This window comes from Schistocerca americana, chromosome 1, assembly GCF_021461395.2.
Source record: "Schistocerca americana isolate TAMUIC-IGC-003095 chromosome 1, iqSchAmer2.1, whole genome shotgun sequence".
Taxonomy (NCBI): Eukaryota; Metazoa; Arthropoda; class Insecta; order Orthoptera; family Acrididae; genus Schistocerca; species Schistocerca americana.
The window spans coordinates 1,000,931,742-1,000,956,994 of record NC_060119.1 but is presented as its reverse complement, the minus strand read 5'-3'; the positions used below and the strand labels follow the sequence as shown (position 1 = coordinate 1,000,956,994).

Genomic DNA, 25,253 nt, shown 5'->3' with positions numbered 1-25,253 from the left:
GTCAGCCGTCTTCAGTTGAAGGTTTGTGTGGCCGCACAAAAATTAAGACAAAGCTGAAATTTCGTTTCAAAGCGGCAGCTCTGTAACGGTGCATTTACGAACAATGGTTAGCTGCGAAATTTTTCTCGATTTGACGCCGTCCATACAACTCTGATTTCATCACGTTTTTTTCTGCATCTTGTATTAACAACAATCGCTGCCCGCACGTAAAACTTAAATTCGGATACCCATACAAGAGGCAGAAATCAGCTGTCAACAGGAAGTGCAAACATGACATTAATTGCCCACAGTTTGTTGTAGCTAAAGATGGAGAAGGATTTATTCCACCGACTCTCTCTTACAATACCAAGAGTGTAAGTGACAACTATGATTTCATACTGTAACTGGTATATATTCTATTAATGACAACAACTGTAAACAGTACCCATATTGGCTCATCTAGTTGCGAGATCTGTCCACAGATGTTTCATCAGTAAGCAAGCAAGATGTCAGCTTTTGGACAATTCTTATCAACAACAAATGTTTGTAGCCTGCTTACATAAAGTGTGAGTTTGAGCTGTTCATAATATGTTGTATTCTTAACGCAATGTCTTACAAAGTAATCATAAGGTCTGGTCCTCTTTGGTTTACGTGATATTTACACCACGTGAAGGGCACAGCATGGGCGTCAGCTTCCTAAAGAAGTACTGTATAATTATCAAAACAACTCAAAGAAATAGACTCTGAAGATCTGAATACATTAAATGCAGTTAAGTATAAAACTTTACGAGCTTGTTATCCAAATACCTTCCAGGTAAGTACAAAGTAATTCAACCCCGTAATCATGTAGTCACTAGTTTGATTTTTCCTTGAGATAGTTACCTTTTTATTTGAATTAAATACTTACTATCGGACTGCAATGTTAACTGATTAATAATGGCAAGCATGATAGTTTTTTAAATTAAAATATTTTCATTATTAATTACTAATTATTTGAAAAGGCGAGTATTCATAGTGATATAAGTATTTTTATATGAACACATTTGTGGTTTTAATATTATGTTGTATTTTATTGATCTCTAGAAATAAAAATACGTTTCCTTTCTTTTTAATCGTTCCTAGTTTTGCTTTAAGCTTTAATTCACTATGAATACTCCATTTTCATGTGATTAGTAATTTAAAATGAAAACGGTATTTTGAATCCGCTTCAATATTTGCTATTTAACATCTGAGTTTGATAACAGACATTGACCTGAATGAAAAAGTTAGAAGAACGCGTGTATCTCCATCGAAATCAGAACCAGCGAAATGGTGATTACGAGATTTAACCCTACCCACTTTTTACTTAATTGGGGTAAGGTATTTCATACATAGCAATACTCCATAAACTAAGGTCGATTTACTTGATTGTTTTGAAACTTGAGAACTGCACCGTGTTACGAGTACGTTAGGAAATCGATGAGGGCCAGTCTGCAATGAGTAGCCAAATCATACTAAGTGGAGTAATTGCAAATAAACTGCTAAGTGTAGGTTTTACGTAGCAAACCAACGTCTACTGTTGGTACATGATTTTAGTACACTTTTAAGTCACTTACTCATTTACATAAAACGTGTTTATGTTATTACTCTGATGTTTGTAAATACTACTGAGACAAAAACACTGTAGTGAAATACACGTAAAGCGTATTTAAGCTTCAAAAGTGTTGTCTTCTTCGTACGGGATACGTTCTCTGCCAACAGCAAAAAATTCTGCGAGGAATTCTTTCATACCCAGTGAAGTTTTATTTTCGTCCTGGACAACGTAGAAAATACAAGCTAAACGGGATCTCGAGGTTAAAGCGAGTCTAATTTTGAAACTGCTACAGAATGAAACTGGTCTTAAAGTGCGTTATCTGTCTCTGTTTCTCTCTTTGCATTCATTATTCTTGGAATCTCATCAAATCGTTTTTCATTAGCAGTTAAATACTTTGAACGCAGAGATTCTAATTAATTACGCCCAAGCTTCCCACAGGCTTCCTGGAAAATGAAATTTACTTGCGTATGCTTGAGGACAGATTCTGAACAGTGCACTTTATGTACAGTAATTCTTTGCTATGAATGGAACATACATTTTAAGCGTAACTTGGTAGTACAGCGTACTTTCGTAATCTTTAAAGCTATTTTCTTCCAGAAGACATGTAATGTTGGACACAGATAGGTGGCCAAAATTATCTGACGTTATTGAACAATTACACAGGTTTTTATATCTTCCGAGACATTTAAGTTTCAGCAGTTTTGTGCACAATCAGTTCATACTGCTCGTACTGTTATTGTGAATGAAAAAATTCGCGGCACCACGTAATATCCTGAAACATATTTTACAAACCGGTTTCCGGCTGTTACAGTGTCATCAAGGACAAAAATAAATATTTGTGGTTGCGAAGTTGCTGTGGGATGAAAGACTTTAAACTAGTGCTTCTAAAAAGTGTATCAGTTGTTTTCCAATGATGACAGTTGAAGAGGAATAATTCCAGTAAAAATGCTATGTATATCTATTTAGCTTACTAAAACGTGTGACACATTAAATAATGAATTATATGACAAATTTCAATTGCTCTGAGAGCAAACGTAAGTTGATTAGTACACTGCAAGCGCAATTGTCGCATCCCAACAGTTTGGCTGAACAAGATTATCTTGTCCTTAGCATGTCTAATATTACAAACAGGTAAAACATTATAAGCGACACAAAACGGGTAAGTGAACAAATACGATTACACAAAATGAAATTTTGTATACAATAATTCTGGATATAGGGGCGCGTAATTGTAACTACTACTAAAGTAACTAAGCCGATGTTTCGACTGATTTGCTACGGTTCCCATCAGGGCAAGTTAGAGTACAATAACTGAAATAAAGGGAAAGTGGGTCATCTGAATGCTTTCTGGATGGGCTTATTAACCGTATCTGTAGATATCCTCGGAGTAGTGACGCAACTTAAATCACTTAATAAAAGCAAGACTTCTGGTCCAGACAGTATACAATAGGTCCATACTTAACAATCATATACAACCGTTGGCTCGACGAAAGATTTGTCCACCAATATTCAAGAAAGGTAGTAAGAGTAACTAAAGTACAGGCCCGTATTATTAACTTCGATATGCAGCAGGATTCTGGAACGTATATTGTGTTCCAATATTATGAATTATCTCGAAGAAAACGTTCTATTGACACGCAGTCAAAATGGATTTAGGAAACATCGTTCTTGTGAAACACAACTAGCTCTTTACTCGCATGAAGTGTTGAGTACTATTAACAAGGGATTGCAAGTGGATTCCGTATTTCTGGATTTCCGGAAGGCTTCTGACGCCGTACCAAACAAGCGGCTTGTAGTGAAATTGCATGAATTATGGAATATCGTCTCTGTTATGCGACTGGATTCGTGATTTCCTGTCAGAGAGGTCACAGTTGTCAGTAAATGACGGAAGTCTTTGAGTAAGACAGAAGTGATTTCTGGCGTTCCAAAGGTTCGCAGAAGAGCTTCTGTGAAGTTTGGTAGGTAGGAGACGAGGTACTTGCAGAACTGAATATGTGAGGACGGGTCGCGAGTCGTGGTTGGGTAACTGAACACAGTCTGCCGCCGGCAGTGCTGCGAGGCGGTCACGCGCGAGATCGCTGCAGGCGAGGCGCGCCCTGTGTGTTTGTGTTTGCTTCGGTCGCTGTAAGTGCCGTTTTCCTTCTAGACCACCATGGCGCACAACTATCGGAAGAAGACTTTACGTTTCAACTTTTGTTCCGACTTCCCCCGACCCAAGGCCCTGGAGGAAGAACGATTTATTCGCGATGAAGTTAAAATACCACCAACGGATCTCATTGGTATCCATCTGTCCATAGTTAGCAGTACCGTATACGTCAAAGTGACCAACGATGCGGCGAGCGACAAGGTGCTTCAAGAGGCAAAACGCGGACTGCGCCTCTGTCATTCCGACGGCAACGTCGGACCCGTTACCACTGAACACGCAGCTCTGGGCATACGAACGATAAGGATCTTCGAACTGCCGTTCGAACTACTTGCAGACGTCGTCACCGCGGTGCTCCGTCCCTATGGCAACGTACTGGAACATGTCGCCGAATGATGGGTACAATTTCAAACCTATCCCGTTTTAAACGGTGTCGGACAGGTCCGCATCGAGTTGCAGAAACACGTGCCTTCCTATCTACGTATCGGAGGCTGCCGTGCCATTATAATGTACGACGGCCAACCTCGCACCTGTGACGGTTGCGAGAAAGAAGGTCACCTACGGCCTGAATGCATTCAACGACGTGTCGTGCGGCTCCCGTTGTCGGAAGCGTCCGCCACACCCATGATGACCGCCCTACCTGTCACTTACGCAGCGGCTCTTGCCACGTCTACAGTTTCGTCCAGCCCGTTGCCCGGTCCCTCCGATCGGCACGTCGAACCTTACCATTCACCTACGGACGGTGAAAACGTCCCACCTGACAACTTTGCCGCCGAACAGGCCCCCGCACCGGACGCTGAGGAGACCAGTACTTCTTCACAACACCTGTTTGACAATTTCATTGTACCCACCGACGCCTTCGAACCAGGTCAACCTCTTCCTTGTCGTCGTCCGACACTGAGGAACACGTGCGCAAACCCCGCCGCCGTTCACATGCGGGCTCTCAAAGCGTCGCCACCCAAGACGACGAAGACGACACCCAATAAGCCGACATTTCCACGCAGTGGTCGGTGGACAGCTTTCACGACGAACAGGACGTTTCGCAGGAAGGGACCACCATGGAGGTCGGCACGCACAATGAAACGTTCGGTGCGCAGGTTGAGACGTTTGTCTCCCCACCGACAGCTCCAGATCTCTCTCACCACGATGCAATTCCCATGGACACTGGACAGACCCACGGCACAGGAGCATGTGCCGACGACGTTGAGGAAGGCATCCCCCCCCTCCTCCGGATGAGTTGCCTCCCCCGGACGAGGTTGCCTGTTAACATCAAAAGCGAGGCACTGCAGCAGATGGGACGGGATTTCCTGCCGGTGCCCTCCTCATACTTCCCTTGGTGATGGTAGATGCGCGTCCACCACCACTGAAACAAACGTACCGGTTTGCCACACAGACCATCAACGTAGTGGCACTGCACCCAAGCTGCAGCTCCTATGTGACAAGCTTCGGGCCTCTGACGTCGACGTCGCCCTTCTTCAGGAAGTACGCGTTGCCACACTACCACCGGTCTAGGGCTACAACTCATACACGTCCACATGTGATCAATCAGGGCGTGGAGTGGCTTTACGCGAAGGAATCTCACTAACGGGCACGACAATCCTTCCCTCTGGTAGGGGCATGGCTGTTACCATCTTCAACACGCGCGTCGTCAATATCTACGCTCCGTCTGGCTCCACGAACCGTCGGCAGCGGACCACTTTTTTCGGACATGTGCCCCTTATCATGGAAGGCGATTTCAACTGCGTCCTCCATCCACAGGACCAAATGCCTGGTTATTCGCCATACCCAGCGCTGCTCACCATAATCGAAGATTTTCATCTAATGGACGTTTGGGAGAAAATTCAAGGCAATACCCCCGGTTTTATCCATTATACAGCACATTCTGTGAGCTGGCTGGACCGGTTTTATCTCTGCCCACCTTGGCAACGAAATCTTCCAAGCAGAATGATGGCTTCTTCCATTTTCGGACCATTGCGCCGTCATTTGCTCCCTGGCTTTGCCACCTCAGTCAGTATGGCGCAGCAGAGGTTACTGGAAGCTTAATACCTCCCTCCTTAATGATCCACACTGCCGACAATGTATTGTCACTACATGGGCGTCTTGCGAAAGACGCCTACCACAGCACACATCCACGTTCCACGGGTGGCTCAAATGTGCCAAACCTGTGATCAGAACGGTCTTCATACAATGTGGCAAGGAAGCAGCAGTATGGCATCGAGACACCACAAATTTTCACTACGCCGTCCTCCGAGAGCTCGATGCGCTCCCTCCACCACCTGAAACCCATAGGCAACGACAGCGTACTAAAGCTCGTCTCCTCTCTCTCCAACGTGCACGACTAAATGGTATCGTGGTGCGTTCCCGACGACAGGACTTCCTCCAAGACGAAACGCCATCCACAATCCATAGTCGTCGATATCGACTCTTCGTCCCCAACATCACGACCTCCGACTGTGTTCACCACACAACACAGGCGGCAGTGGTGTCTGCCTATGCTGAACGTTATCGCCAATTTTATGACGTCGAACCGATGGCAACGCCAGTTCCTGATGATTTCAGTCCTTCCCCTGATCGGACCTTCACCGTAGCGGAGTCAGTGTCCATGACGTCTGCTATCACCGCAGAAAAGGTGATAGATACGATCAACAAGGGGGTCAAGAACAAATCACCAGGACTAGATAGTCTCCCCGTGGAGTTTTACCGGGCGTTCACCACGTTAATGCCTCCTCGCTGGACGGAAATGGTTCAGGATCTCTTTACTCCGTCCTTCCCAATTCCACCTGAATTCATCACAGGGCCGGCCGAGGTGGCCGAGCGATTCTAGGCCCTACAGTCTGGAACCACGTGACCGCTACGGTCGCAGGTTCGAATCCTGCTTCGGGCATGGATGTGTGTGGTGTCCTTAGGTTAGTTAAGTTTAAGTAGTTCTAAGTTCTAGGGGACTGATGACCTCAGATGTTAAGTCCCATAGTGCTCAGAGCCATATGAATTCATCACAGGCATTCTTCTACCTGTGCCTCAGCCGAAGGGAGGGTCTCATGTCTCTGCATATAACCCCCTTACATTAATGAATGCAGACTATAAAATCTATGCACGCCTCTTAGCAGCGCGCATACGCACCGTCTTACCTACGGTCCTTTCGTAGGAGCAGGCTGCACGTGGTTGTGGGGACACCTTACAAACAGCCCAAGGAGAATGCAGTGACGTCATCGCGCTGGCGGCAGTTTGTCATCTTCGCGCAGCACTGATATCCATCGGTCTCACGAGTGCCTTTTATCGCGTTCGACATCCGTTCCTCCTCGTGGTGGCGACACGTATGGGGTTCCCATTACCATTTGTCGACGCCACTCGCCGGTTACTACTTCCCGCGGGCTCGATGATACAAGTCAATGGAAGGCTTGCAGGACCGATCCCTATACGTCGCTCTGTGCGTCAAGGATGCCCTATGTCTACTTTACTATATGCCATTGCACTTGAGCCTCTCATAAATGGTCTTAAGTCAAAACTGCAGGCTCTCACTTTACGTAATTTCACCTTTCACTGCAGGGCTCATGCAGACGACCTCCTCCTTCTCACCCGCTCCTCCACGGAACTCAATGACGCCATCCAATGGATCCACCAGCATGGATGTCTTCCTGGTAGCATCCTTAATGTCCGTAAATCGACTATGATGCACATTGGGCGCGGCCTCCTGGCTATGGTGCCGACCCCACTCCCAGTCAGTACCACCCTTGGGTATCGATTTTACGAGCTCCACACACCGCACAGTGGCCCTCGCTTACCGGAGGCTTTTGCAGTCGATTCGGCACCATGTCCGCGGTCAAGTGCACCGTAACTTAAACCAATTCCAACGTGTGTCCTATGTCAACATGTATGTCGCCCCTAAACTGGTACACGTCACCCAGATCCTCCCAATGCCGTTACTCCTTGGCCGCCGCATCCAATCAGCCTTTGGATATTTCGTGTCAGCAGGGGCACTTTTCAAAGTTTTGCCCCCTGAAAAAGGTGTCCTCGGATTCGTCAACGTGCACTCTTTGTCCATAATATGTTGCGGCACTGGCTGGAGCCGGTTCCGTCCTTAACTCGCAGTCTCTTAGATATCCTCCGACCAGCTTCTCTCGATCCACCGATCAATGTGGCACCTATTTCTCCATTATTGTACCTTGTCGCCAATTGTTTCATAGAACTCAGGTACGTTCGGGCCGATCTTCCAGTAACCCGTCCTCCTCGTACAAAAGAATACCATCGTTTTGTTTATGCTGCCAAACTCTTGCGACCACATGGTGCTACAGCATCCTGACATTAACTGGCGAACTGTTTGGGGGTGTGTCCATGTACTATTTTTAGCGTTGCCTGTGTCTGCACTCTGGTATGTTTTAGTCTAAAGCAAATTTCCGACTAATAGTCGACTTTATCGCATGGGAATGGCCACCTCTCCACTCTTCCCTGACTGTCAGCTCGAAGAAACCGACGACCACCGTCTTACGTGCCTCTAAAACGAAACTTGTGGCTTCTCATCCAATGAATCGTGGGCTTTTACCTCTGTACCCCACCAACGACGGTAACCCCAGGTTTCTTGTTGTTACCCCAGACATTTCACTACCTCTTGCTAAGCACCATACACTAATCTGGTGTCGAGGACAGGCTTTAGAATACCTCTTTCAGAGTGGTCCTCGACTTCTGGTACTGTGACCTCGCATAGCACCTTAGCCCGAAAACCATCTTACCGACAAACTTTTGCTGATTATCTCCGCAACGTCTTCGTTGGCCCCCCCCTCAGAGTTGGGGTGTGCCATGCCTACCCGTCACATGATGCAACACCCTTATCCACGTACTCATATATTGTTGTATTAATTGTTTTTCTAATATTTTTGTTAAACTAAGAATCATTTGTAGGTCCCGAATTTGAGTTTTAATCTTCCAGGAAGTCCGCTGGAGAGTGAAAATCTCATTCTGTCCCCAAAGGTAGTGTCGTATGCCCTTTGCTGTTTCCTGTCTAAATGAACTGTGGGAGACAATCTGAGCAGTCGTCTTAGGTTTTTTGCAGATAAATCTGTCGATTATCGACTTGTAAAGTCATCAGTTGCAAAACGATTTTGAAAAGATATCTGCATGGTGCGAAAATTTTCAGTTGACCCTAAATAACGAAAAGTGTGAGATCGTTCACATGAGTGTCAAAAGAAATCCGTTAAACTTCGTTTAGACGATAAATCAGTCTATCTAAAGGCCGTAAATTCAACTAAATACCTATGAATTACAATTACGGACAACTTAAATTGGAGGGGACGTATGGAAAATGTTGAGGGGAAGGCTGACTGCGTTTTATTGGTAGGACGCTTAGAAAATGTGACAGATATACTAAGGAGACTTGCCTACGCTACGCTTGTCCGTCATCTTGTACAATATTGCTGCGCAGGATGGGATCCTTACCAGATACGCTTGACAGAGTACATCGAAAGGTTCAAAGAATGGCAGCACGTTTTGTTTCGTCGTAAAATAGGAGAGAGAGTGTCACTGAAATGATACAGGATTTGGGATGGACATCATTAAAACAAAGGCGTTTTTCGTTGCAGAGCAATCTTCTCACGAAATTCCGAATGCGAAAATAGTTTGTTGACGCCGACCTACATAGGAAGAAACGATCACCATGATAAAATAATGGAACTCAGAGCTCGTACGGAAAGATATAGGTGTTCGTTCTCTCTGCGCGCTATACGAGATTGGAGTCATAGAGAATTGTGAAGGTGATTCGATGAACCCTGTGCCAGGCACTTAAACGTGATTTGCAGAGTACCCACGTAGATGTAGATGCAGTTTGAAGTGGCGAGTAAGAGGACTGTGATGTTTTAGTGGTATGCTTGGGCAATCAGACATATATATTTATTAGTATCCATTACTTAAAAATAGTTCGTCTTCCTCTCTTTCTTTATGTTATGGAAGACTTCATGCTACACTTCGTAACGGTGGCCTTCTTTAAGTAGGTGGTCTGCAAAAGCAGAGTCTGCTTTTCTAAGTCTCCAACATTTAAAGTGTTGCTTTAAGCGGGAGGCAAATACAACTGGTTTTGTATGTAGTATGTGAGTAGGTTATTTTGCAAAAGATGTTACTCAAAATTGTCCATGAAGGTTTCTTCTAGGACTGGACTGAGGCCACAACTGTGTGTTCTTTGACTGCTCTAGGAGGAGGTTAATCACACTGGAAAACATGAAACATTAGTTCACTTTAGTACATAAATGTATAAAAGATTTACTTAACTTTGACACACTTCCTTGTAACTGAATTTGTTGATCAGATAAAATTTAAAACGTCACTTGGTGCACAGATTAACAAATTGTTCTCTTGAAGTACATTGTTCCACTTTCAAATGAACAAATTCATCAGAAGTTTTAACTATCACGTTGGTGCTATACTACGATGTTGACTCCTTCTGATGAAGTCACTAACTGGGGCAGAGCCGTTGCTGGTTCTATACTACAGTATGTTGACCTCAACGTGAGGGCCTTGCTATGCTGAGAGAGGGAGGTATCGTCTCCGGATCGACTGCCGTTCGTCGATGAGGATTGCAGCGAGCCCTTGCTCATGTCTGTCGAATCGATTCGTGCTGCCAGTTTTGGTGTGGCAACCCAATCTCTGTACAGTACTATATTTTTATCTTGCCATTGACTAAGCATGACACGGCAGTTGGTCCGTTCCTATTTGTTAGTCTGAGATCAGAACGGCGGAGTTCTGAATCTTTTACTAGACTCCACACAGGAATACAACAGTTCAAGTTTCCAAGCATGCAGTGTGCCAGAATATAAGTCGGTTCGTGCCCAGGAAACTACAAAATTAAAGCTACAAAATTACAAAGGGGCAGGTGAATGCCACTAACGAAATGGAGAAAATATCAAGTGATAAGACGCCTAATCGAAAAGGATTTCCTCCTTTTTGTGGAATTGCACCTTTCCTTTACGGTCTGCAGTGACTAAATCTAAGTGCATCAATGAAACAGTCAACTCGCGAAATATGAGCCACAATTCGGCATACCGATTCTCTTACCAGTTCTATGGCTGCAGAGAAGGTACAGTGTGGGAAGCTTAAAGAAAAAAATACCAACAAACTGGAGCTTTTCGCCAACGCTGAAACGTTCTAGCACTGATCAGCTGACAATAAACTCAGCTGCTTCACATACGGTGAATTTCGTTTTGGTCTTATTCAGAAAACGTTTCCATAAAAGCACATCCAACGGTTGACGTTAGATTAGCAGCGAATTAAAGGGAAGTTGGGCCTTTTAAGCAAACTGCTGAGGGATGGGCGGAATCAGAACAGCGAAGGTCGATGCTATTTTTGTCCCGCTGTCGACCCGAAATTCATTACGGGGCTCTGAGAAAGACGTAGTGCCGGCAGGAGCACAAAAGGCATGCGAGCCTTTAACCCGGCAGCTATTTATGGATAACAAGCGCTGGTCGGTGCTGGCCGCCCCGCCTCGGCTCCGATAGTCTTGGCTTGGATTGGCTTTACTCGAGTCCCGCTGTGCTACTTTGCCTTACCTTCCTCTCCCCCTCGCCTGCCAGGAGCAGCTTGTCCAGAGATGACAGGCACGCGACTTCAGTGGATACATTTCTCCTTTGCGACGACGGTCAGTCTCTACAATCTGCAGTAAAATTCCGACTGTGCGTATCTCGAACAGAATGACCTTCTACATTCCAATCAGCGTCGATTGCGATTGATCATGTGAAACGCAACTAGCACTTTTGTCACGTGAGGTCCTGAAAGCCATGAAGCAAGGCAGTCAGATAGATGCAGCTTCTCCCGATTTTCGAAAAGATTTTGACTCAGTACGACACCTATACTTGTTATCAAATTTACGACCATAAGGAGTATGAGGCGACATTTTTGACTGTATTGACGAATTTTTGGTACGACACCTATACTTGTTATAAAATTTGCGACCATATGGAGTATCAGGCGACATTTTTGACTGTATTGACGAATTTTTGGTGGGAAAGACGCAGCAAGTTATTTTCGATGTAGAGTCATAGTCAGGGAAGTGTGTACCCATACTGTTCACGTTCTATTAACGACCTTGCAGACAGTATTGATAGTAACCTCAGACTTTTCACAGACGGTGCATTTATTTATAATGAAATGCAGTCTCAGCTAAGTTGAATAATTGCTCAGTCGGATCTTCATAAGGTTTGAAAGTGCCCAGCAATATAAAACTGTGCACTTCAGGAAACGAAAAATTACTGCAGTTTCAGCGAGTCACAGTTGGAATCGGTCAGCTCACACAAAACTACAGGCCATTAAAATTGCTACCCCACGAAGATGACGTGCTACAGACGCGAAATTTAACCGACAGGAAGAAGATGCTGTGATATGCAAATGATTAGCTTTTCAGAGCATTCACACAAGGTTGGCGCTGGTGGCGACACATACAACGTGCTGACATGAGGAAAGTTTCCAACCGATTTCTCACACACAAACAGCAGTTGACCGGCGTTGCCTGGTGAAACGTTATTGTGATGCCTCGTGTAAGGAGGAGAAATGCGTACCATCACGTTTCCGACTTTGATAAAGGTCGGATTGTGGCCTATCGCGATTGCTGTTTATTGTATCGCGAAATTGCTGCTCGCATTAGTCGAGATCCAATGACTGTTAGCAGAATATGGAATCGGTGGGTTCAGGACGGTAATACGGAACGCCGTGCTGGATCCCAACGTCCTCGTATCACTAGTAGTCGAGATGACAGGCATCTTATCTGCATGGCTGTAACAGATCGTGCAGCTACGTCTTGATCCCTGAGTCAACATATGGGGACGTTGGCAAGACAACAACCATCTGCACTAACAGTTCGAGGCGATGTGTGCAGCAGCATGGACTATCAGCTCGGAGACCATGGCTGCGGTTACTCTTGACGCCGCATCACAGACAGGAGCGCCTGCGATGCTGTACTCAACGACGAACTTGGGTGCACGAATGGCAAAACGTCATTTTTCGGATGAATCCAGGTTCTGTTTATAGCATCATGATGGTCGCATCCGTGTTTGGCGACATCGCGGTGAACGCACTTCGAAGCATGTATTCGTCATCGCCATACTGGCGTATCACCCGGCGTGATGGTATGGGGTGCCATTGGTTACACGTCTCAGTCCACTTTTGTTCACATTGACGGCACTTTGAATAGTGGACGTTACATTTCAGATGTGTTACGACCCGTGGCTCTACCCTTCATTCGATCCCTGTGAAACCCTACATTTCAGCAGGATAATGCACGACCGCATGTTGCAGGTCCTGTACTGGCCTTTCTGGATACAGAAACTGTTCGACTGCTGCCCTGGCCAGCACATTCTCCAGATCTCTCACCAACTGAAAACGCCTGGTTAATGGTGGCCGAGCAACTGGCTCGTCAAAATACGCGAGTCACTACTCCTGTACACGCCATCCAAACTCTGTTTGACTCAATGCCCAGGCGTATCAAGGCCGTTATTACGGCCAGAGGTGGTTGTTCTGGGTACTGATTTCTCAGGATTTATGCTCCGAAATTGCGTGAAAATGTAATCACATGTCAGTTCTAGTATAATATATTTGTCCAATGAATACCCGTTTATCATCTGCATTTCTTCTTGGTGTAGCAATTTTAATGGCCATTAGTGTATATTTGGGTAACACTTTGAAGGGATATGAAATGGAATAATCACATTTGCTGATTTGTAGATAAATCGGGTGACAGATTTCGGTTCATTGGTGGAATACTACGGAAAATGCGGTGTATAAAGGAGATTGGTTACAAATCACTGTTTCGACTCACTCTAGATTACTGCTCATGTGTGTCGGACCCTTATAAAGTAGGACTAACAGGGAATGTTTAACGTATAGAGGAAAGGCTGGCACAAATGGTGACAGGATATTGACGCACGGGAGAGTGTCACAGAGATGGTGAAGAAGTTGAACTGTTGGACGCTTATGACACACGCAAACGTTCCCGAGAAAGCCTACTTACAAAATTTCAGGAATCAGCTTTAATTAACGAATCTAGGAATGTACTACAACCCTGTAGGTATCGCAACCACAGGGACCGTAGAAACAGGATTAGATTAATTACAATACTTACAATGACATTTTAACACTTCCCGAGCTCCATTCGTGAATGGAATGGAGAGAAGCACTAATAAACGGTACAGTGGGAATCACTATCTTCCATGCATTCCACGCCGAATTGCAGACTATGGATGTAGAGCAGATATATCTACATGCACTCCGTCGTCAGGCCACGAGTGACCTACCGGGACCATCCGACTGCCGTGTCATCGCCGCTGGAGGATGCGGATAGGAGGGGCGTGGGGTCAGCACACCACTGTTCCGGTCATAAGATGGCATTCTTGACCGAAGCCGCTACTATTCGGTCGAGTAGCTCCTCAATTGGCAGCACGAGGCTGAGTGCATCCCGAAAAATGGCAACAGCGCATGGCGGCCTGGATGGTTACCCATCCAAGGGGAGTTAAATAAGTACAGCAGTTTTTTTTTCTGCCGGTTTCAGTTGGAAAAAAAAGTAGAGATTGTTGTGGAATACCGTGGAATATTCTCATTTCAGACACCGCGGTCTCATGCAGTCTCCGAACAGACGCTACTATGTAACCTTACAATCTAAAAACAGCCGATGGAGGACACAGAAAAATGGACTTGCACAGGGCAGTGTTTTGGCTCCAATATTATTTAACATCTATACCAATGATCTTCCCATCAGCCACCAGACACGAATGTTCATATATGCTGATGATGCAGCAGTGGCCACACAGGATAAAACCTTTGAACAAGTGGAGGAGAATCTCACAGGAGCCTTAACAGAACTTGCTACCTATTACGACGGCAATAATCTCAAACCAAACCCCAGTAAATCACAAGTATCCGCCTTCCATCTTAGGAGCAAACAAGCCAAACGGAAACTCCGAGTCATGTGGCAAGGGGAAGAGCTGAAACATACAAACAGCCCAAAATACCTGGGAGTAACATTGGACAGAGCACTTACTTTTAAGCAGCACTGTCACAACACTAAAAAAAAGGTCTGTGCCAGGAACAACATACTGCGGAAGCTAAGAGGTTCATCGTGGGGAGCTCAACCACATGTTTTGCGCACCACAGGTCTGGTGCTGAGTATCTCAGCTGCGGAATATGCGGCGCCAGTTTGGAGGAACTCTGCCCACGCTAAGCAAGTTGACGTCGCCGTAAACGAAACTGTACGTATTGCCGCAGGATGCCTCAAACCAACTCCCACAGACATCATTTACCTCATCATAGGCATAGCACCACCCACTATCCGCAGACAAGTAGCCGCCGAGATCGAAAGATCAAAACAAAAGAATGATCCTCGACACCCGATGTATATGCACCGAAAACAACGTGTCCGGCTGAAATCCTGCAGGAGTTTCATTGAAACTACTGAAGAGCTCGCCACCAAGCCCGTCGCAAGGCGGCTCTCTCTCTGGGAAGAAATGGTGCCACACTCCACAATGGAACTACTTGAGGAGGGATCTGCAGGATTTCAACTACCTTTTACAACTTGGAGGTCATTAAACCGGCTGCGCACTGGAGTAACTGGGTGTAAATCAAACCTATTTAAATGGGGTTACAGTGATAGCGATAGGTGTGAATGCGGAGCAATACAGGACTTGGACCACCTACTGATCTGCCCAGACATGTCTATGACATGCACTAAAGATGATATTTTGAAAGTCAATGACAAAGCAATCTACGTTGCTAATTACTGGGAAGGGAAGATATAATTGGTGCATCCGGACACGGAAGAAGAAGAAGAATGCAGTCTCCGAAGGTGGCGGTGCTACACGCCTTCCAAATGACTCTGTAACGGAGGTGTATACCAATCAGAAACCTGTCATTAAGTTTATTTTGGCGGAAAATCAGAGAATATCTATGGAGACCAGTCAGTGAACACAAGTGCTGTCAGTTGTTTGGTGAGGCGTCTGTGACCATCGCAAGAAGGTAGCGCAAACGTGTCCGATCTGCTGTGTGCCGGCTGGCCGCACACAGCTGTGACCGCTGCGATGTTGGAACGTGCGGACACTTTCATTCGAGGTGATCGACAGATCACAATCAGTCACCTCGCTGTACATCTGGACGTCTCTATTAGTAGTGTTGACACAGTCGTACACCACTTGGAGTACTCAGAGATGTGTGCCCGCTGGGTTCCTTGCCGCCTAACAGAAGAACATGAAGAGCAGCGAAGGACCTTCTGTGCAGAATTGCTTGCTCGTGTCGAGGCTGGTCGTGGCAGTTTTTTTGTTAAACATAGTCACAGGCGATGAGACATGGGTCCCTCACGACGAACCGGAAACTAAACGCCAATCCACGAAATGGCAGTGGCGCCACACCACCTATCCCTCGAAGAACAAATTCAAAGTCGCACTCTGAGCTGGTAAAGTTAGGCTACAGCTGTCTTCTGAGACTCTGAAGAGTCTATTCTGTCTGAAGTCCTCCATCGTGGTGCAACGAACAGCTCTGAAGTGTACTTTTCTACCCTCATTAAATTAAAGAAAAGTGTTCAGCGCGCCCGTCGCCACAAAAATGGAAACACCTTGTCCTTCTCCATGACAATATAAGGCCTCACACAAGTCTGTGCACCCGAAAGGAGCTCACAGAACATCATTGGATTGTTCTCCTTCATCTAATCTACTGCTCGGATCTCACACCTTCTGTCTTCCATGTGTTTGGACCAGTGGACTTCGCTGGCAGCGTTACATGCAATTCAGCGACCCAACGGGCCCCCCTAGTAAGATGGCGCAAGGCCGTCCCATTGAACGGAGATTACGTTGATGTTAAGTGTTCAATGTGTGTGAAATCTTATGGGACTTAAGTGCTAAGGTCATCAGTCCCTAAGCTTACACACTACTTAACCTACATTATCCTAAGGACAAACACACACATCCATGCCCGAGGGAGGACTCGAACCTCCGCCGGGATCAGCCTCACAGTCCATGACTGCAGCGCCATAGACCGCTCGGCTAATCCCGCGATTACGTTGAAAATCAGGAATTTTGTAGCCAGAAGCGTGGGGAATATTAATGTATCGGAATCCTGAATAAAACCAACATGCTTTCAGAAAGAATGTGCTGCATTAGTTACTGCACGAACATCGTATGTCTGTCAGTAGACAATGGAGAGCCTACCCTCATTCTTATTTATAAACAGAACAGAACTACAGTGCGGCGATTTGTCTGAAAATACTGGAATATCGGGAATCAATAGCGAAATTGAATTGACTGGAAAAGTCAGAGAAATCTCAGAATTCTGAAAGACTCGGGGAATTCTGAGAGAGAGAATACGGGTGGATTCGAACTCTTCGTTGACGAAAAAACTTTATGAGTGATTTTGTTCTAAACTATCGGTAAGAAAAGACGACTATTGGCATTGAATTGTTATGTATGTTTCACTGTCGCTGGTATCTCCAACGCGTTTATAGATCTCGCGAATTTTCGTTAAAGTTCATGGGTTCTCCGGCTGCGGATTAGTTTCCCGATCATGATTGTTAGTTCAACGGACAGTAATGTGTTGCATCGCTATGAATTCGTCCTTCACACAAAAGTAAAGATGGCTATTTTGATTTCATAAGAAAAATGTAAATACGGAGCCATATTTGAACAAGTTGAACAAGTGTGTTTCGTTGACCATAAACTGAAGAGCTTCCCGTTTGAAACATGTTAACGTCGTTTCTATCAAAACCTGTTAATATAACATTCCAGTGACAATACTTCGAAGGATGTTCCGTACGAGGTTTTGTCGTACACTTGAGGCTATCGCACAATGACACACCATCGCAGGGAATGGTGACGGACGACGTGAGAGAATTTTCAAGAGTGGCAAGATATTATAGCTTACAGAATTATTGATAAGACTGTAAATCCTAGCTGAATGTCGAATTACAGAAATTAAGTGAGGTGCCAAGTCAAAAAATTTCACCAGTGACCCTGATTAATAGTGAGATAAATAGCTCACGCATTTAACAAACACTGTTTGAAGGAAATTTGATATTTCAGTCTGGAAACATATATCCATCTCAGCTAAATATTTTGATTAAACAAAGTACACACCCTGTGCACACTTAACTCTAGCAATTTTCCAATTATAGTCCCTGTGCACACTTAACTCTAGCAATTTTCCAACTATAGTCGTGGACCTTTACAGTAAATCAAACGAAGTGTATGAATCGGTTGAAGAATTCAGTAAAATGTTCTTGGGCTTGCAACAGCGTAAAGCGCTTAAAATGCCACCAGCTGTCGACCACTGACCGTGGTTAAGTGCAGTGACCGCTGAGGGGCTGCTGCTACGCCCATACGTCGCTTGATGCCATGCCGCGCTAAACTGAAGGCAGTCGTCGATATTAAGGCCGTTGTCCTTAATTTTTATTTCAATGACTTCTTTAACTGCAATATACCAAAAGCCGTTGGTGCGAACGACGACAGAGATACCGTCAAACTCGACCCAGTAACCACTTTCCTGAGCATGCTCAGTTACAGGGAGTTTTTCGTAATAGCGTAGGCAATAGTCCCTCTCATGCTCCTTCATGCGCAGAAGACGGCTGCCAACAATTATTTTTCTGTCGAGTAAACATCTTATAGTTGTTTTATACTTTCTATCTTCGTTATGTTATATCTGATTACACACTGCAGACACTTAAGCATGGTTACACAACCGAAGCTACGAACTTGTGGAAAGTATAAAATAAAAATACGATCTAATCCTAACAATGACATCAAGTGCGGCAAACCGATATGAGTTGCAGATACAAACATGATGTGTATGACAAGTGGTTATAACATGTAACGTCGTGTTGCACCCGGGCACTGTCTAAAACTGCACAAGATAGGGGCGACACTGTGCAGTCGATTTGGTACTATTGTTTATCCTCCTCATTGGTATAGATAATATTGAACCCTTCAGCTGGTCCATGCTTACAGGGTGCTTATAGTAAGTAATGGTAGAACTCGTTACATGACATGCTTTACTCCATTTTAAGGCTCCGTCTAGCTCTTATTATTCTAGTTATTCTAGATACTGTCATTTAAAGCTTTAGGTGCCTCTCATTTCACTCCAAGAAACGTTGTTTACCCTACTGGCGAGAGGACGTGGTAAAAGATCCTTTGGTTGTGACTTTGAACTATGCTAGAAATTCACACTGCTATTGACGGTTTTCCTCAACACTGAAGCACTGCAAAGATGCATTGTCTGGATACCGAAGTGCTCGCTCGCTGTACATTGTCCCAGTTTTGCAAGAAACGGCAGTGTATAGAAGCGAGGACGTAACATCTGATTTCGTGAGAAATTGATTTGAGTCTCGACCAATTTATTTTAGGAAATCTGGTGCAGCGAATAAACCTCTCGTGACAACGGGACATTAGCGACACTATTTTCGTCGTAACCTTTCACAATATTGCACTCCGTCACTTGTGAGCAACAAAGGGCATTTCGTATTGTAAAATGGATAACGAACAGAAAAATAATATTTTTCTTTGATATTTACGCAGTGTTTAGAATTCAGTCTGGTGACATACAATTTATTACTCTAAGGTATATCTGACATTGGCAGAACATATCTTCATGCTACGTCAATGAATCATACTTGCCACAAATACAGCACTGCTTGTTTCCCCTGAGGCATGCACTCGACTTTTATACACAAGCAACAAGTGCAGCTATGTCATGGTGTCTATTTATAACAATTTACAATACAAATCAGATATTTTAAAACTGAGTCTCCGAAGCTAACAATAAGCCTACACTACTTCAGAGACACGAAAACTAAGGTTCTGCAGTAGCCGAAACATTGGGCCTTACCTATTTAGAAAGTACGATATGGGCAGCTAATGGCAACATAAATACGCTATAACAGTGATTGGCAACGTTTTAGCAAGCGAAGACCATGTGAGGTACAATAATAGTATCGATAATGTTTAAAATGCAAAACCACAAATATTTACTTTTATATTTTATTCGTCATCGATTTGTTCGTAAGTAGGAACAAAGAACAAAAGATACTGGGAAAAGACAAGTTAACTGAGATCATAGAAATAATTATACATGAAACTCGAATCAAAATTTAATGTGATTTTTGGGGCTGTATTTGATCGGCTAGTTTTAGGATGTTGGCTTTCATTTTTGTTGTAAAATTTCGCGGAGTGGCACTGAAATGCTCGTCTGTGGGACGAGAACAATCTCAGGCGTCCACAAGGGGACAGGGAGGGGGAGCAAGAGGGTTAGAGGTTTTCAATCGTTACACAATTCTCTTGGATTTCTAGCAATCGATGTCTGCGCCTCCACTAAATTGTAGATTTAATATTTTGACCGCGAAGGAAAATAATGCATTTGTAGCAATCACTTTATATCTTTACGATATACTTTCGCATTCTGCGACTATGCATTAACGTCAGCTGTTTCCGACACATGATAACTAGTGCCGGGCCGTGACTTGAACCTGGATTTTCCGTTTATCACGATCGGTCACAACCACTTCGCTATCCGAGCACGCCCCCGGGATCGATCCAAGGTCCCGTATGTCACGTAGTCAAAACGCTTATGCTGCCACAGTTCATGATTCCTGCACATGGAGACAAATATTATATCGTCATTTTAGTCCATCGAGGTATGGACACAAAGCTGATGGTTATAATGTCTGTGTTTAGAAAGTGTTTGTTATATGTCTAAAGAACAGAGTATTGTGGAGATGCAGACACGGCATAAACATATTGTAACCATCAGTGATATATCTATGCATCGACGGGATCAAATGGCGATATAATATTTGTCTCCCTGTGCGAGGATCACGAATTGTGCCTGCGTGATGGCAGTGATTACACAAAACATGTAAATTTTGATCGGTCCTGGAGGCGCGATCGGATATCCGAAGCAGGAAATGCGGTTTCGACTCACGGTCGATCACAAATTTTCATACGTTGCAAAAATCTGACGTCAATGCATAGTTGCGGAATGCGTTACTTCGTAATGTTTAACACAGCAGTAATCGTCATTGGCAGTGTTTGTCTCTTCGGGCATGCATTGCATCTCTGAAGGAAATCGTGCCCTTAAGATACAGACACTGCATAGAAGCAGACATTGTAAGTAGGCTGTTAGGTTTTTATGTTGTTATCGCCACGTAATGCACTGTATGAAAATCACTGACTGTGCTGCGGGCACTCTGCGGCTGGTTGACATTGTTGAAATATTCGCTTTTGTAGTGTTGGGCAGTTGGATGTGAACAGCGAGTAGCGTTGCGCAATTGGAAGTGAGCCGCCAGCAGTGCTGGATGTGGGGAGGGAGATGGTAGAGTTTTGAGAGCGGACGATCTGGACGTGTGTCCGTTAGAAAAAGGAAATTTGTAAGACTGGATGTAATGAACTGATATATATAATGACTTTTGAACACTATTAAGGTAAATACATTGTTTGTTCTCTATCAAAATCTTTCTTTTGCTAACTATGCCTAGCAGTAGTTAGTGCCTTCGGTAGTTAGAATCTTTTATTTAGCCGGCCGGGGTGGCCGAGCGGTTCTAGGCGCTACAGTCTGGAACCGCGCGACCTCTACGGTCGCAGGTTCGTATCCTGCCTCGGGCATGGATGTGTGTGATGTCCTTAGGTTAGTTAGGTTTAAGTAGTTCTAAGTTCTAGGGGACTGATCACCTCAGAAGTTAAGTCCCATAGTGCTCAGAGCCATTTGAACCATCTTTTATTTAGCTGTCAGTATTGGCGCTCGCTGTATTGCTGTAGTTTGAGTAACGAAGATTTTTGTGAGGTAAGTGATTCATAAAAGTTAAAGGTTATTGTTAGTCAGGGCCATTCTTCTGTAGGGATTATTGACAGTCAGATTGCGTTGCGCTAAAAATATTGTGTGTCAGTTTAGTGTTGATCAGAATAAGTAAAGAGAGAAATATCTGGGTGCATTCAGTTTTGCTCAGCTGTTTGAAAATCAAATAACGCAGACGTTTTACAGCACTGTCATTTATAAATTTTTTTTAAAAGGATGTTTCAACATCAGTAACTAAATATATTGCATTTTCTTAGTTGCACTTTGTTCACGGTAAATTAGGCCGATTCGTTGCTGCGGTTGCGTTTTCGTCGCTGGTCTGCAGTCAAGCTGAATGCGAAGCCCTAGAGAACAGTGTCGAAATAGTGTCTTCAATCTTTTTCTGTCGCTTCCTCTTTCAGTCCTAAGTGAATATAGAGCTGAGCCGGTTCAACAGCGTTGTCGATTTCCTCCACATCATAAACATGGCAGCAGAATGCGTGCCAGTCATTCTTCCCTACTTAGTACGCACCCTGATCGCTCCACGATGGAATCACAGCAGTAGTTTACCATTTCTCTGTGAACAGGGAAAACCATGATGGCTTGCTAATTCTTCATTCAGTTTTACACGGCATATCTACTGCAGTATACTCTTAAGAACAGACCCATTCTGTAGTACAGCAATGTACCTGTGGAATAAATCCCAAATACATAATCTGAAAAACAGAATATTTTCCTCTACAAGACAGGGAAGAATGTGTGAAATTTTGAGTTCTAAAATATTTCCTCTCCAGGACTGGGACCTTTCCAAAGTCAGTGGGTGTAACACAGTACCACATGCACTCATAGAACTACGAATTCTGCATTCCAATTGGGCTGAGTGCACAATTATGTGTCAAGCTGGAGAGACGAGGATTATCTTGATGCAGTCCTAGGCTGCTAAAAGTCGATTCTACCAGCCATTTTTAGAGTGGTTTTGGGAGGTTTCCCACATTCATCATATAGTATACTGTCACAGTGCTACACGTTACTTAATCAACAACAAAAATTTTGCTTGCAAAACATATTTTCTTTAACTTCAATTACAATTCTCCCAATAAAAATCACAAAGCATGAGAGTAATGTCATAAATACATTAACATGATCAGAAGTGAAGTTTTCCAAGCAACTAATGATTTTAGATAGCATAAAAGACCAGTAAGCCATTTTTAAGTTGAGTCCCTGTTTCCCCCGTCGAGAACAATTAACATGCCAATTTCTCAGTCGTGCTGACTTTGTTACCTTTTTCGTATTTTAAATTTTCAGTTCCAACCCACCATAACGTGAATAAATTTTTTGTAAATATATTTTCTAGCTTCATTCCATACTCGTTGGTTACTCTGGATTTAATCATATGAAAATGTAATTTTAAATAACTGAATCGAAGACGTGATATTAATAACATGAGACATGTGCTTTGTATGTACTACTGAAGTATACACAATATCTAGGTAGCAAAATAATCAGCTCTAAAAATACTAAGTAGATGGCTACCGATTTTTTGTGACACAAATATTGTGTAGTTGTTGTCAAATTTAGTTTTCGGGACATGCCACGTTTTCAAACTCATCGCATGAGTTATAGGGAAACTGGCAATTTTCCCGATTCGTTCCCGCCTCCCCCTACTTTCTTAGGGACACCTGTGAGGACAATATGTATTTTTTCTGTAGCTGAGAATTTAAAACTACACTCCTGGAAATGGAAAAAAGAACACATTGACACCGGTGTGTCAGACCCACCATACTTGCTCCGGACACTGCGAGAGGACTGTACAAGCAATGATCACACGCACGGCACAGCGGACACACCAGGAACCGCGGTGTTGGCCGTCGAATGGCGCTAGCTGCACAGCATTTGTGCACCGCCGCCGTCAGTGTCAGCCAGTTTGCCGTGGCATACGGAGCTCCAACGCAGTCTTTAACACTGGTAGCATGCCGCGACAGCGTGGACGTGAACCGTATGTGCAGTTGACGGACTTTGAGCGAGGGCGTATAGTGGGCATGCGGGAGGTCGGGTGGACGTACCGCCGAATTGCTCAACACGTGGGGCGTGAGGTCTCCACAGTACATCGATGTTGTCGCCAGTGGTCGGCGGAAGGTGCACGTGCCCGTCGACCTGGGACCGGACCGCAGCGACGCACGGATGCACGCCAAGACCGTAGGATCCTACGCAGTGCCGTAGGGGACCGCACCGCCACTTCCCAGCAAATTAGGGACACTGTTGCTCCTGGGATATCGGCGAGGACCATTCGCAACCGTCTCCATGAAGCTGGGCTACGGTCCCGCACACCGTTAGGCCGTCTTCCGCTCGCTCCCCAACATCGTGCAGCCCGCCTCCAGTGGTGTCGCGACAGGCGTGAATGGAGGGACGAATGGAGACGTGTCGTCTTCACCGATGAGAGTCGCTTCTGCCTTGGTGCCAATGATGGTCGTATGCGTGTTTGGCGACGTGCAGGTGAGCGCCACAATCAGGACTGCATACGACCGAGGCACACAGGGCCAACACCCGGCATCATGGTGTGGGGAGCGATCTCCTACACAGGCCGTACACCACTGGTGATCGTCGAGGGGACACTGAATAGTGCACGGTACATCCAAACCGTCATCGAACCCATCGTTCTACCATTCCTAGACCGGCAAGGGAACTTGCTGTTCCAACAGGACAACGCACGTCCGCATGTCCGCATGTATCCCGTGCCACCCAACGTGCTCTAGAAGGTGTAAGTCAACTACCCTGGCCAGCAAGATCTCCGGATCTGTCCCCCATTGAGCATGTTTGGGACTGGATGAAGCGTCGTCTCACGTGATCTGCACGTCCAGCACGAACGCTGGTCCAACGGAGGCGCCAGGTGGAAATGGCATGGCAAGCCGTTCCACAGGACTACATCCAGCATCTCTACGATCGTCTCCATGGGAGAATAGCAGCCTGCATTGCTGCGAAAGGTGGATATACACTGTACTAGTGCCGACATTGTGCATGCTCTGTTGCCTGTGTCTATGTGCCTGTGGTTCTGTCAGTGTGATCATGTGATGTATCTGACCCCAGGAATGTGTCAATAAAGTTTCCCCTTCCTGGGACAATGAATTCACGGTGTTCTTATTTCAATTTCCAGGAGTGTATGTTGACATGAGTGCGTTCTGACGAAAGTTTTAATTACTTGTTACGAAAACATTTTCAGTTATTCGAAGTTAGCTGCAAACTGCCATAAAATTTAACAAGTTCATCGATTTCATAGAAAGAGTTTTTTAGTCGTTTGACAGGAGATCAGTCACGCTCATTTGTCACTTACTCCTCAATGTCACATGAAACAGGGCTGTAAAAATATTCAATTTGCCGGCAATTTTTTCGAAATCTCATTGTCTTTCTTGAACTGATTCTGTATCTGCATTAAAATGCGTTTTATCATTTTTCCTATGAAAATTTCTCGACAGCTTTTCTTTTTTCATAATTTGGTAAAAGGCCCAGTTTTTTTCGTCCGTTCATTTTATGAAGAGCTTGTTTTTTATCTGGAATGTATTTACCGCTTTACCTCTATGATAGAACTTTTCAACATAACGTTTCTCGGTGGACAATACAATGAAAAAATGAGATATCACGACCTATCTGTCAGATTAGTTACAATTCTGCCCACCAGACCTTCGGACAGGTCACTCATATTTCTGTCTGCATCAGCTGTAACGCTTTCCAATTTTAGTCACGGTAATTGCACTGATACTAAAGCTTTTCTAAGTGAAGAAACAAATCTCCCCC

At 44.6% G+C, this 25,253-nt stretch overlaps 1 protein-coding gene across 1 annotated transcript in view; it reads left to right on the top strand.

Moving 5' to 3' along the window:
- Positions 1-25,253, top strand: part of LOC124595922 (lachesin-like) — a 1,260,474-nt gene that overhangs the window by 1,047,365 nt on the left and 187,856 nt on the right. The gene's annotated exons all lie outside the window — the stretch shown is intronic.